Here is a 12,859-nt window from a genome sequence, read left to right as displayed (position 1 = left end):
ACGCAAACGCGACGCAGCGCGGCGCAACGCATCCGCGATCGTCTTCCCCGGGAACACCGTATTCCGGGTGTTGCGCACGGAATTTCGTCACGTTTCCTCGACTCGCCGTTAGCGTTCAGCTAACTAACCCGCCATGAATTCCCTCGTCGGCGTACCCACGCCTTCTAATCCCGCGCGGCGGAGAGTTAATTACCGCCGTCGTCCACGTACCGTATCCGCGTGTACGCGTACATACGTATCTGAGATCCCCCCCCTACCCCTCCGACGCGTCGTACACGCGCATAAATATCGCGCTCGTCTTCTCTCTCTCTTACGCGCGCGCGTTCACCCGTTCACGTGTGTCACGCACACGTGCGCGCCACCAGCCGCGGTCTTTCTCTCTGTGTCTCTTTCTCTCTTGCTCTCTAGCGGTACAGTTATCCGTAATATACGCGAAAGCAAGTCGCGCATTCTCTCGCGTAAGCGGGTCACACACGCCATCCGTACATATGTGCGCGGTATGTGCGGTGCCGTGTGCCATGTGCACCGCGGCTTAATACATATATGTATGCGCTCGCGGGAGGGCGAGAGGGAGAGGAAGAGGGCACGCGCACATGCACACGATGGCGTAATACGCACACGCCGCGTACGGAGCCCGGGAGTCCGTAACGGACGGCGTTAGGCGGATTAGTCCCAAGTTACGACCGCGTACGAGGCTCGAGCTCGCGGATACACGCGCGCGTGCAATGTGTGGGCTCTAATCTCGTTTGATCGCGCGTTACGCCGTGCCCGGGGTAGGCGGCTGTTCTATCCCGCGCGGCACGGCGGGGGTCGGGCGTAAATTGGGCGACCCGTTAGATATATCCGCTCGACACGGCGCGGTTTCCTCCGCGGTCGGCGACACCGTCCGCGCGCGAAGGTCGCGTCGCGCGCGGAGGTCGACGTGGCGATACCTTCGACCATGGTGTAAAGATGCAAGGTGAAACGTGGCGCATGTAACCAATTTTTCGGGCAGGTTGCTCATTGGCTCTTCCTGCATTCAACCGCAATGATTTGCAGTTCGAAGGTTGCGGGAAATTTCTGTAGTACGGGCCACTTCTGATTGGTTGACACTGCGCACTCTCACCAGATTGCTTCACCTTGTATCTTTACACCGTGCCTTCGACCGCCGCGCGGCGACGTGAAAATCCGCGGGTCCGGTAAATAAGTGAGGCAGAGCGAAGGAATGGAATACCATAGGTATTACGCTACAGTCCTCTTCGAGCAAAATGTATTGCGCGATGTAATGGTAGAGGAAAGTTGCCTATTATGAGATAGGCTTCCAAGATGAGATAGCAGGTTTTCGACGTTCGAATTCGATCATAAATCTTTTCTCGCGATGATTACACGATCCCGATTTTTCATTTTCTGATTAACTGTTAACCAGAGGTTAATTGACTCTCCATCTTTTTCTATATTATCATCTAAAGTCCGGGTTTTCATTTTCTGGTTAACTGTTAACCAGGTTAGTCTTTTTCTATATTGCTACGTAAGAAGAGACAGGTAATCGACTAACCTCTGGTTAACATTTAACTAGAAAATGAAAAGACGGGCCTAACAATGAAGTTTCCACTAAACGGATTTCAGTTCAAGGGTAATAAATTCATGGTGTCAGGAGCAACGGATGATGCCTATTAATTTAGCAGAAACCCCGCTATCTCATATTACGCGTTTATCTCGTAATAGGCGACTTTACAGATGTATACGGAATAAAGCGTAATTTATGAAGCCGAGGGCATTCATTCTTAAATTCATCGCTTAAGATCCGCGGAAGAACGCGGCGGGACACAAGTGCAAGGTTTCCATTTTACGACGCAAGAAATAACAGCGCAACACGAAGAGGGAAATAAAAGCTGACGATGCAGAAAAGGAGACAAAAGGGGGGCGGGCCGAAGGGGGAGATTAGATAACGAACGTCGAGGCAAGCTTCGACCGTACGTCATCGTAATCTGTGCCGTCGTCTCTGCGCGTCGATAACGTTTAATTCAGCGTTGCCGTAATAACGCACGTGCTTGCATTATCGCATATCATTACCGAGCCCCGATTATCCTCTCGGGAGATCTCGGGGGAGATGAAAGGCGTAATAAATCGAAATCGACTTGTCTTGATTGAAGGAGTGAAGGGCTCCTCGAGCCGGTACACGAGAGCAAGCCGTACTAAACCTTGATTACGCCATTGCTCTCGCACGTTTCAACGGGTTGCGCAACGACCTCTCTTTCTCTCTGTGTCTCTCTGTGTTCGGCTCTTTTTCTTTTTGCTTCCCTCGCGGGTGAGTCAAGGTTTTCGGGCCGGCTCGCGCGCAGTGCCATTACCGGCTGGAAATTAATGACACGGTCAGTTTCGGCGAACGAAAATCCGGCGCTTTGTAATTACGTCGCTGCTTCGCGGAGACCTTGGGACGGGCCGCCCGTCGCGGGGGAGGTCGTTTTCGGTATGATCGATACTTGAATCACGTCCGATATTAATGCCTCTGCGTGCGCTCGGCATCTCGCAAGATGTCCTTCAGCGAGATCCGCACGAGCGTGCGCCTCACGCGACACAAGCCCGTACTTTTCGGCCAGTGATTTCATAAATCTCTCGCGGAAGTACATAAATCTCGTTTACGTAACGCGACTGTAAGCGTTCGGCTATAGAATTACAACGTAATCCTTTGTCCGTCGCGTAAACGTGCGGGCGCGCGATTACGTTTCGCGATGGCGAAACGTGCCCGCGCGCGGTGGGAAACGCCGCGATGTATTCATTAGCGTTACGCGGAGCTTCGTGCCCCGTCGTCTCTCGCTAATTTCTCGCGACGCACGACAGTCAGTCCCGCGACTGTAGCAGCTAACCGTCGCCGTAATTGCGCGATATACCGCGTCCCGGGAGCGCGGGGTCAGGTACGCGGGATGAATTTTCTTTGACTCCGCGCCTTCGGCTCCCTGTCCGCGAAGGCACGCACAATAATCGCGCTCTGTGTGCCATTGTGCCGGGGCTGAATAGAGACGCACAATAGAAATTCAAAGATCCCGTTAGGCATCCGGCATTGAATAGGTAGCACGGCGTCTGTCCGATGTGCGCACACTGCGCCTCGACGGCCGATTATCGTATGCCGCCTCTCCGTTTATTTACCGATCATCTGGTATCCCGTACTTTCGCAACTTTTTCGGACACGGGACACGCAACAATGGGATTTATCCCCTTATTCCCGGACGTCCGTGACCGTAAAATATCTCGCGCAACGAGCGCGCCCGGTCTCAACGTTACGCGGGGAACGCACAGACTTGTATGTATACAGGGTGTCCCAGGGAGAGAGGTCAATATTCCGGGAGGTGATAGTATCGGTCACTTTAGGCAAAAATGTTTATATGAATGCATGTCCCATTCCCCGCTGTCTCCGAGATAGAGCTACTTGAATGTCTCGTGTATTAATTTGTTTTCTATACACCTATGGTCAGGTAGATAGCGGAGTTTCTGCTAAATTAATAGGCGTCTGTTGGTTCCACCGTCAATTTATTGCCCTGGAAAATTGATCGTTGAGTCGTGTAATCGTTGCGAAAAAGATTTGCGATTGGAATTGGACGTCGAAAACCTACTATCTCATAATAGAGGACTTTCCCCTACTACTTTATTTACCTAACGAGAGAGGCGGAACTCTTCATCCCCCCCCCCCCTCCCGGCGAGTGAATTAAATATTTGATTTGGGTAAGACGAGCGGAGATGTAGTATCAAGTTTTCGCTGAACGAGGTGGCCTTTAGATTTATCGCTCGGAACTCGGACGGAGAGCTTACGAAGCACCGTCGTGCGCCAGTGGAGACGACAGCGCGGAATCGCGACGGCGATACAACAATCGGGGCGTGTGTGGCCGACGTTCTCGTGTTGCATATCCAATCGCGTAAGAAGCCGTCGGGCTTCCTCGACAGTGTCGTCAGCGAATTTAGCCTCTTACAAACTGCCTCGCGCAGCTCCTTTCGCGCTCGGCGCAGTTGCGTGTGTCGAAGGGAGTTCGGTGAGTAATTAAATATATCGTGGAAGCTCGTAAACCGCGCCGAGAAGTCCAAGATTTTCGATACTCGAAGATTTCGACACTCTTGCCCGTTTTATTTCAATTGTGGTCCGAGAGAGATATTTTTTTCTGTAATAAGAGTGACGTGCCTCGGTGGTCGAGACGCCCGGCCTAGAGTGTAGTGAGGTCCAGGTTCAAGCCCTGGCGGAGATAATATTTTCCGCAATAAATTTTCTGTATTATTAAAACTGCCGGACACGGCCAAGAAAACACTGAAGTTGTAATAAGAGCGTTTCGAGAGAATATTCGGTGAAACGCGTATTCGTCGCCGATACGTGACGAGGAGTTTAAGGACCTGGTCTTCTTTTTAACAGCCGTCACGTCGTCGAACGTGTAATTACGGCCTGATCTCACGACTGATTTGCTCGATGGTGCTCGAGTCGTAATTTGATCCTCTCGTGATCCTTTTTTCGCTCGATCGAGGGCGAGCGTACAGGTGAAAGGCGCGTGTGTTTTTCCTCTCCGCCTCGTTTGTTTCTTTTTTGTCTCCTCCTGTCGTTTCGAGCGTCTGCGCGGTCGTAAAAATAAATCGAATGGTCTTCGTTTCGCCTTATCGACGAGTTATCTTACCGTTATCTGTTTGCGACGGCGGCGTAATATTCGCGCCGTCTACAGCGCGATAAGATAGCGGGCTCCTCGCTCTAGGCGTTCCTCGGCTCGGCCGCGAATATTCGGTATCACCTTCGGTTGCGCTCGCTGACGAGCCGCCTCCATTTACGCGGCGCCCGCGCGATTTCGCGCGATTCCCGCGAAAATGTACGATGCACGCACGCACGCACGCACCGAAATCGTACCGGAGTCGGTTTCCGCCGAACGTAACGCGAAGGTCGGAGCCTCCGCCCGTGGGTCTCGCGCTATTAAGCTAAGACTCCATAAACGCGTTGAAATCAAAAGATTTTAATTTGAACGCAGGAAGCTGCTGATCGGTCGACTCGCATTGCCGCACGCGTTGCCGCATCTATGGGGTCTTATAGTGAATTCGATTGCTTGCACCAGTGCACACTAAGGCCTTTATAGTCAATGTTCACAGTTAACTTTGTCTTAAATACATGTTCAAAGAGTATTTAGCTAAAAAAAAACATGATCCGTATGGACGCTATACAGATTCTTTTACTAGCTAAATATTTCACGAGATACTTAAGACGATCTTTAAATATAATAATTGACTTTAAACAAGCCTTAGTGTGCACTCAGCGCGCACTAGTGCAAACTGTAATCCCTGTAGTGAGAGTCTGGACAGAGGTTCGACAAAATATGGCGTCATATGGTCTGTTCGTTAAAAAAAGAATCTAATACCGTGTTCAGAGTAACAGATTCGTGACACCTTATTGGTTCTGCCACATTTCGTCGAAACGAAAGAAAGCTGAAGAGCCCGGCGTTATCGCCTCCGCGCATTTGCGTGGAAATGGCGATCGGAATAACTCGGCGCGCGGCAGCGAGACCCGCTCAAGGAAAGCGAGATCTTGATCGCGGCTCTTTCTCGAGCCGCGCGTGCACACGCACGGCTGTACATAATTTTTTCTTACACGTTATATCTCTCTCTCTTGACACGCGCCTTGCTTTATCATCTCGCGCATGCATTACGTCAAAGAATTTTTAACAGGCCGCGTAACGAGAATTTCGATTTAGCGCAAATCGCGGCATAAGTCACCGCGTGACGAAACTCCGCTCGCTTCCGCCTGTTTCTTTTCCTTATCTCCGCCTGTGCATTGCACAATCGTCATCGCGCGGCACTCGGCGGTGTCGGAGGTCGCGACTCCAGATAACGAGCTATCGGCGAATGATTTAAATGAAGTTCTCACGTGTCGTGAAACCCCGCGGGCGACGTGCCGCTGAATCGCGCCGGACTCTCTCGGCCGGTGTTTACTCCGCGGGCGAAACCGAGGCGATTGCCGGCTGCCGCGGAATTGTTTCGGAACGACTCGCGCGTTCCCACGAAGGAACAGGTTTATCCGCGTATATCGATCCGACAGTCGCCCCGGTGCTTACAAATCAATGACGATAGTGCCCTATCATCGGTGCGATCGATAAAGCGCGCGAGTGCTTATCGTGGGCTTCGATTGTCGCTCGCGGCGTCGTTCGATGACTGATTAGCGATGAAAGTTGTTCCTGCCGTTTAACGATCCTTATCCACCTCGATATAAATAAACTCTCGCGGGATTTCCAGCGAAAAGAAATTCGAGCGAAAAGATCTTTAGCTCGTGCAACGAAAATAATCCGCGGCTTTAAGTGAAGAAATTCGCAGGCAACTTAGAGACCCTGTAATCAGAGTCTGGCCATAAGAGTTCGTCAAATTCCCGCGAGTGAGATAGCCTATATATTTCTCTCTCGAGAATTTGACAATCGTAGAATCGTAGAATCGTAGAGCAGTGAGATAGCCTGTGTTTCTGTCTTACTCGCAGGAATTTGGCGAACTCTTATGGCCAGTCTCTGATGACAGAGTCTCGACAGGCGAGGTGGTTAGATCTTTTCCTTGGGAAGAAGGTCCCGTTCCTGCTGCGCGTCGTTTCTTTAGGGACAATCTAGAGTCGTGTTGCGGTCGTTGACAGGTCGTTGGCGATCGATGACAGTTCAGCGGCGGATCTCTATTATCTCACAAGTTATTTACGTTACTTTGGCCGTGTGTTGCGTAACAAATGACGAAGATATTACGCGCTGCGTTAGGAAGAAAGCAAAGGGGCGAGGGAAGGGATGGGATCGCCTTTGTGCATCGGATATTTCGAGCGGTTCTCCGTTTCTCACAGAAGCGAGCCTCAATTATGCCTTTCTTGGAATATTCTTCCCTCCGTGTTTAACGTCGCGAAAAATGGCGGCAGAAGGGAAGCGCGAGCTCTCGCGCGAACGAACCGCAAAGAGCGCACTTTGGAAAAAATGCACGTAGGCGGTGACGTTACAATACGCTTAAGCTTATTCTACGACGGACGCAAAACGCAAGGATTCACATCTTCATAATCTTTATTCCCATCTATACATCGATGTGTTTCAGGCTGCAGTTCGCACAGCCTTCATAGAAGTCTGTGGCGGTACGTGCATACAGCCTGAAACTCAGTGATTTGTACAGACGAGAAAAATAACGATAAAAATACAGGTCCAGGCATGAACGAACAAGACCGTACAGCATTCGTCTATTAGGTGACTTCGGGCGAGAAAACCCCAAAGGGTTCCCGCGTCTCGCGCCTCGCGGCGACGCGGGAATCGATCTCCCCCCTCGGGAAGCGCTTACGCGTAACGAGCGGCTTAAGATCCCTAATCTACTAATATCAACGTGTTTGCGATCTGCTTCAAGGACGGGCGCTCGTAAAAGTGGATAATCAGCGCGCGACGTGGCGCGGTGCCGTTATAATCGTTAATCCCGTACCGTTTGACGGATGTCCTTGACGGGAAGAACTGTACTTCGGGCTCGGCGGCCCGCAATTACCACGGGAACGTGATCCGGGCACGATCACGTAGGTCCACGCGCGATTTCCGATACACGCGACACCGATCCCGCGCCCGGTCGTGTTACGAGACCGCCTAAACTTACCTCGGCTGTGACTCAGCCCGCCGCTATCTGCGCGCAAATCGTTTCCTCTCTGTAATAACACGCGCAATGAAGGCGCGATAAGCGAGGCAATCGGGGCGACGGCACGGAGGTAGGCGCTGAGAAATTTATGGCGTTGTCGCGGCCGTCGAGAGAATCGGGGAGGGACACGTAACAATTCTCGTTACGCACATCCGCCTCGAACGACGTATTAATTACTTCATTACTTGTTCTCGTTACACATATCCATCCTGAGCGATATGTTAATTACTGGTATCATTTCTTTCGGACGATTCATTTGTATACCGATTACTCGTGTTTGTACAGTTGCGATGGACAGACGTGGTTGCGACACTTCTTTTTAATGAGTTTAGGAGCGCGCCTTAAAGGCCATTCTACAATTGCGTAAACGTAGTTGTAGGGTTGTAGGAGTAGAAATAGTAGTAAGTGTTGTACATCAAAGTAATATACAATAGAGTGAGATACGTCGTAATTGAAATGAATGATTAGTTAGCTTTTACGTCCTGTACCGTTGTAGTCGTGGAAGATCAAGTTCAGCCATCTTTTACAACAGGCTTTACAATCGGAAATGCTAGTTTAAAACTGTGTTTTACAACACTGTACAACCGCTAACAACCACGTTTACGCAATTGTAGAATAGCCTTTAGATTCAGGGTCAACGTTCCAAAATCTTCTTCTCCGAGGAATATTTCGCTCGATGGCCACTCCGAAACCTTTCTGAGCGCTTCCGGTTTATTTCTCGAGTAAAATTTTCCTCGGAGAAAAAAGAAAACAGAATTTGCCGAATTTCTGAAAATAATTGTATGGACTTGAAAACGCGGGGCTGGCTTCACAGGGGTCTAAAGTTGGCGCAATCGAACGAGCGTTTCGCGATGCGACGCGCGGACGCGACTATAAATTCCGGGATGGTGATTAGAAAGTTTTCAGCGTATTCCGCGCGCGGACGAGCGCGGCGAGGAGCGCGCCCCGTGAAACCAAGCGCGAATTGCCGCGGCAATTTCTCTATTCTGGATTACATTACCATTCGCACCGTGAACGTGACTTCGCCGGGTCCCGCGATTGCTAAATCACCGCGCGGCTCCCACCCCGCCGACGTGTTTCCCTCTCGCGCGAGGAGAGGATCCCCCTGGGGCGGGCGGTAAAGCCGCGCGTACGCTCGAGCGAGCGGTGCGAAACGGGACGGCGAAAAAGCGCGCGTCTCGCATGAGGAGTTAATCGGCGCGGGTTGAGGGTTCAGCCAGGAGAGAAAGTCAACGAACCAATGGCGAGCGGCGTGGCACTTGATTGACTCTGAATGGCACGTCGCTTTTATTACGCGCAATCGGTCATAATCCGTCTCTCCGTTCCTCCCGTTCCCCCCGCGCCCGGCCCCGGCCCCTGCTCGCGCTCGCGGCCGTCGTCCCACATCGCGCCGCGCGACCCGCATACCCGCCGCGGCGTGCCCCAAGCGCAATACCGAGGCACCGCACGTCGGCGCGCACCGGATAACGAGACAAGTGAAATTGTATATCCCTGCCGTTCGCCGAACGACACCGGATTGTCATTCGGTGAACGCCGCGGGTCCGCTGGCGAACGGCGGGCCCCGAGGAATACGGGATGGAACGTCGTGCGGTGTGTCGCAAGAAGACGTAACGTTTCGCGGGGGAGTCCCGCGATTACAATTCGTCCGCCCGGGTTGCAAAGCTACGTGCGCGCCGCCCCTTTTTCTCCCTCCGTTTATAGGCAACCTATAAACTTATTCCGGTGAATAGATTTTTTGTTAGGCCTCTAAACTTAATTTCAACGATACCAATGCTGTGCTCCGATTGTACACAACAGCCACGTGATTTGTATATCGCACAAATGTTTTCGCGAATCGACAGTTCTAGGTGCAAAAGGTGCCAAAAGTGGCTGTTTCGCGGCAGTAATGCTCAAAAGTTCCAAAAGTTTCTTCCAGACAGGAACCAGTACTCATTTATTACAATGATATATTGTGGTGCAATATTTTTCGAAAGAATACACTTACGATTAGTACATAATATAAAATGGATTCGGAAGATTATAGTTTGGGGCGCTGCTGCCGCGTCTCTTACACTACGCTCATGTCTACTGCATAATTCTTCCCATTTTTCAGTTTCAACTGTTTATATTGTTGAAACGGAACGGTCAATAATTTTGATTTTTTTCCCAGCTATTCGTTCTATTTTACTTTACAACATATTTGTTTCTCGTACGAATCTCACTCACCGTTAAGCTTAAAAAAAATAAAACGTTTGCAAACGCAAATATTAACATTTTAACGCATACTAATGTGTATAAATAATATTTCACGTGTAATAATACTACAACGCATTATATTGTTACGCGTAAAAATATTTTCAACGTGTTTTACACGTAATATTTCGTGTAACGTAGCAAACTTTAACGTTTTGTTTTGTTGAGAACTTTGAGACGGTTAATTTTAATTCAATTAGTCTTATTTTGCGCGTATTGATGTAAAGAATAGACTGCAAAAGTTGGAAACAGTTCTCGCTCTCGTGGCGAGATACCCTCGGCGGTTCGCCACTTTCTTCCGTGTTGGCGATCGAATAATAAGAACCGACGGACGCGCGGTCGGATCAAACCGCGGACCCTCATTAGAGCGACTCTACGCGTCGCGATCGCCACGGATAAGCGGCGTGTGTGATGTAACGCCCGGCGGTTCGGCAGCCGCGCGGTTTAGATGCGCGCGTGGCGTGACGTTACGTTTGCCGGGCACTTTTAACGAGGACTCCGCCAAGCTCTTGTGCCGCGTCGCCCTCGTTACACGCTTCTTTTTGTAAGGACGCGACGCGTCGCGCATAAAACGCGCGCGCGCGAGGCGATGACGCGAGCGTCGAGGTAAACAGAATGTGGGTTGACATTTACTTCGCGTCTCTCGATTAGCATAGTAAACCTTCTCGCAGGTCTATAATTAGATTCGCGGCTTCGCGAAGCTCCTGCTCTCCCGGCCTCGTAAAATTCTACCGTCTCGCGAGGACGCGCCGTCCTTTCCTCCTACGAGAAGCCTTGACGCGGCCTTGATCTCGCCTCAATTCGAGGAGACAAATATGTGCTGTATGGTGCACTTTTTTGTAGGTAAAATACCTACAAAAAAGTTTTTCTCAAAACGAGCGGATAGCGAAAACCGCAGGAAGCGAATCAACACGGTAATCTCCTTCGAATTGGAGAGTCTTCTCGAAGTCAAGTTCACCTTCGTCACTTATTTTGTAATTGAGGGATAAGTTTCTTCGATCCTCTCGTGAATAAAACTGAGGAATCTTGGCCGGATACATGTTACCCGGTAGCATTTCATTTTACACTCGGAAAGGTGAAACCGATAGATTTGGCAAATTATAATCAGCCTCTCGGCGAGAAATCTCACCGGGCGAGTGTCGGGAGGTGTCGTCGGCAACTCGGATGACTGACGTACCTGCCCCGAGATTTCGAATCCCGGGGAAAACAGGAAAGCAATATTTACCGTCCTTCGTTGCTTCGTTACTTGCCGGTTACACTTGATCACATTAATTTGCAACCTTCCAGTCGCTCGAGAAACGAGTTCCCCGACGGAGTTTAATCGACGAGCGCCGGCAACCGGCGCGGCGGAAGCCGTTTGTTTGATCCTCCCGGGGAAATTACTTAGTTACACGTCGAACTTCGTCCGGTAACTTCGCGAGGAGTTATTTTCGAGGCCTCTTACGCAGCGCCGGTGGCATTAATCAGGTCGGTCCCCGGTCCAGGGACGCAATCTCGCGCGACGTTAGTCACACGAGTCTTCCTCGTACTGGACATCGCTCCGAATCACTTTTCTCGGACTCCGCTTCCGTAGATGACACACGGAAAGTCCCCCCGGCGAGGGGGAAACCGCTGAGGGCATTGTGGTGCGCAGATCTGCGGCGTTGCTGGGCATTTCTGGGCATTTTTTGGACAGTATAAAGATATGAGATAAAATAAGATAATAAGAACAGGTAACTTTCAAGTAAGACCCCTATCTAAAACTAAACAATATATGGTAACACGCCAATGTCACGCCAAGTGGGTCACAAGGCAAGATGTAGGTAGCCCAACTTGCAAATCTTAAATCTTTCTGAAAATCGTGAATCTATATACCGTTTCTTTCCACATTAGTACTACGCGCCGATTTCTTTTCCGGACATGACGCAGTTTATCATATACGTGGAAATATTGTCGTCAGCAGATTCACGTATTCGATTCGATAATTATTTTTCAAATGCAATTCGCATTTTTCTGATGCTATATTTAGCATTCAGTCCCCTCCATCCATCCCCCCCTCCCATTTTCCATTGAAAATTTCCATTTGAAAAATAATTATCGAATCGAATACGCGAATCTGCTGACGACAATATTTCCACGTATATGATAAACTGCGTTATGCCCGGAAAAGAAATCGGCGCGTAGTACTAATGTGGAAAGAAACGGTATATAGATTCACGATTTTCAGAAAGATTTAAGATTTGCAAGTTGGGCTACCTACATCTTGCCTTGTGACCCACATTGGCGTGTTACCATATATTGTTAAGATAACAAGATAAAGTAATGCCCAGTGGGCATTGGTGTACAAGATTTTGATCAGCGGTCTCTTCCTCGCTTATCTTATCTTATTTTATCTTATTTATCTCGTTTGATCTTATTTTATCTTTATAATGCCCAAAAAATGCCTAGTAATGCCGCAGATCTGTACACCACAATACCCTCAGCGGTTTTTCCTTCGGTCCCCCCCGGCGAGACAGGTTCCTGGCGTTTTGTGCGAGCGCACCACGTGTCCTCGTTAACGAGAACGCTTTCACGTCCGACGAGGAATTCGGGGCGATCACGCGAACGCGTTATCTCGGCGAGATCGCGCGTGATGTTCCGCTCAGGAAGTGGCCATCAGGTGCGCGAGTCGCCCGGTCGAGGAGATCGGGACGGCTGGTAAAGATCGCTCGTCATTCGTGCCGTTTTCCTTTTTCCTCGCCGCGTTAAACGTGATGGAGAACAATTATCGCGCCCGCGCGCGCGACACCGTCTGTGTTTGCACGTTATTTGCCCGACAATTGAATGACGTGCCGTCTGGACTGCGGTATCTACATAACAACAGAGTGTAGCGATAAACATTGACTTTGGAACATGCGCGGAGGACGCGCGAAATGCAGAGTGCATAAACGTAAATTTGTATTCAGCCGTTCTTTTTGTAAACACTGTGAATCATCGTATTTCAAGTTTCTTACCGAAGATCTGCAGCTGTGCTAATTCCGCGCGT

General features: G+C 50.1%; 1 protein-coding gene across 1 annotated transcript in view; it reads left to right on the top strand.

Moving 5' to 3' along the window:
* Window positions 1-12,859, top strand: part of LOC105564380 (probable JmjC domain-containing histone demethylation protein 2C) — a 321,095-nt gene that overhangs the window by 296,534 nt on the left and 11,702 nt on the right. The window lies entirely within an intron of this gene.

The sequence above is a fragment of the Vollenhovia emeryi genome, unplaced genomic scaffold (genome assembly GCF_000949405.1).
Source record: "Vollenhovia emeryi isolate VEMERY1.0 unplaced genomic scaffold, V.emery_V1.0 DF939166.1, whole genome shotgun sequence".
Lineage (NCBI taxonomy): Eukaryota > Metazoa > Arthropoda > Insecta > Hymenoptera > Formicidae > Vollenhovia > Vollenhovia emeryi.
The sequence above is the reverse complement of the archived record's forward strand: the minus strand, read 5'-3'. Positions and strand labels throughout refer to the sequence as shown.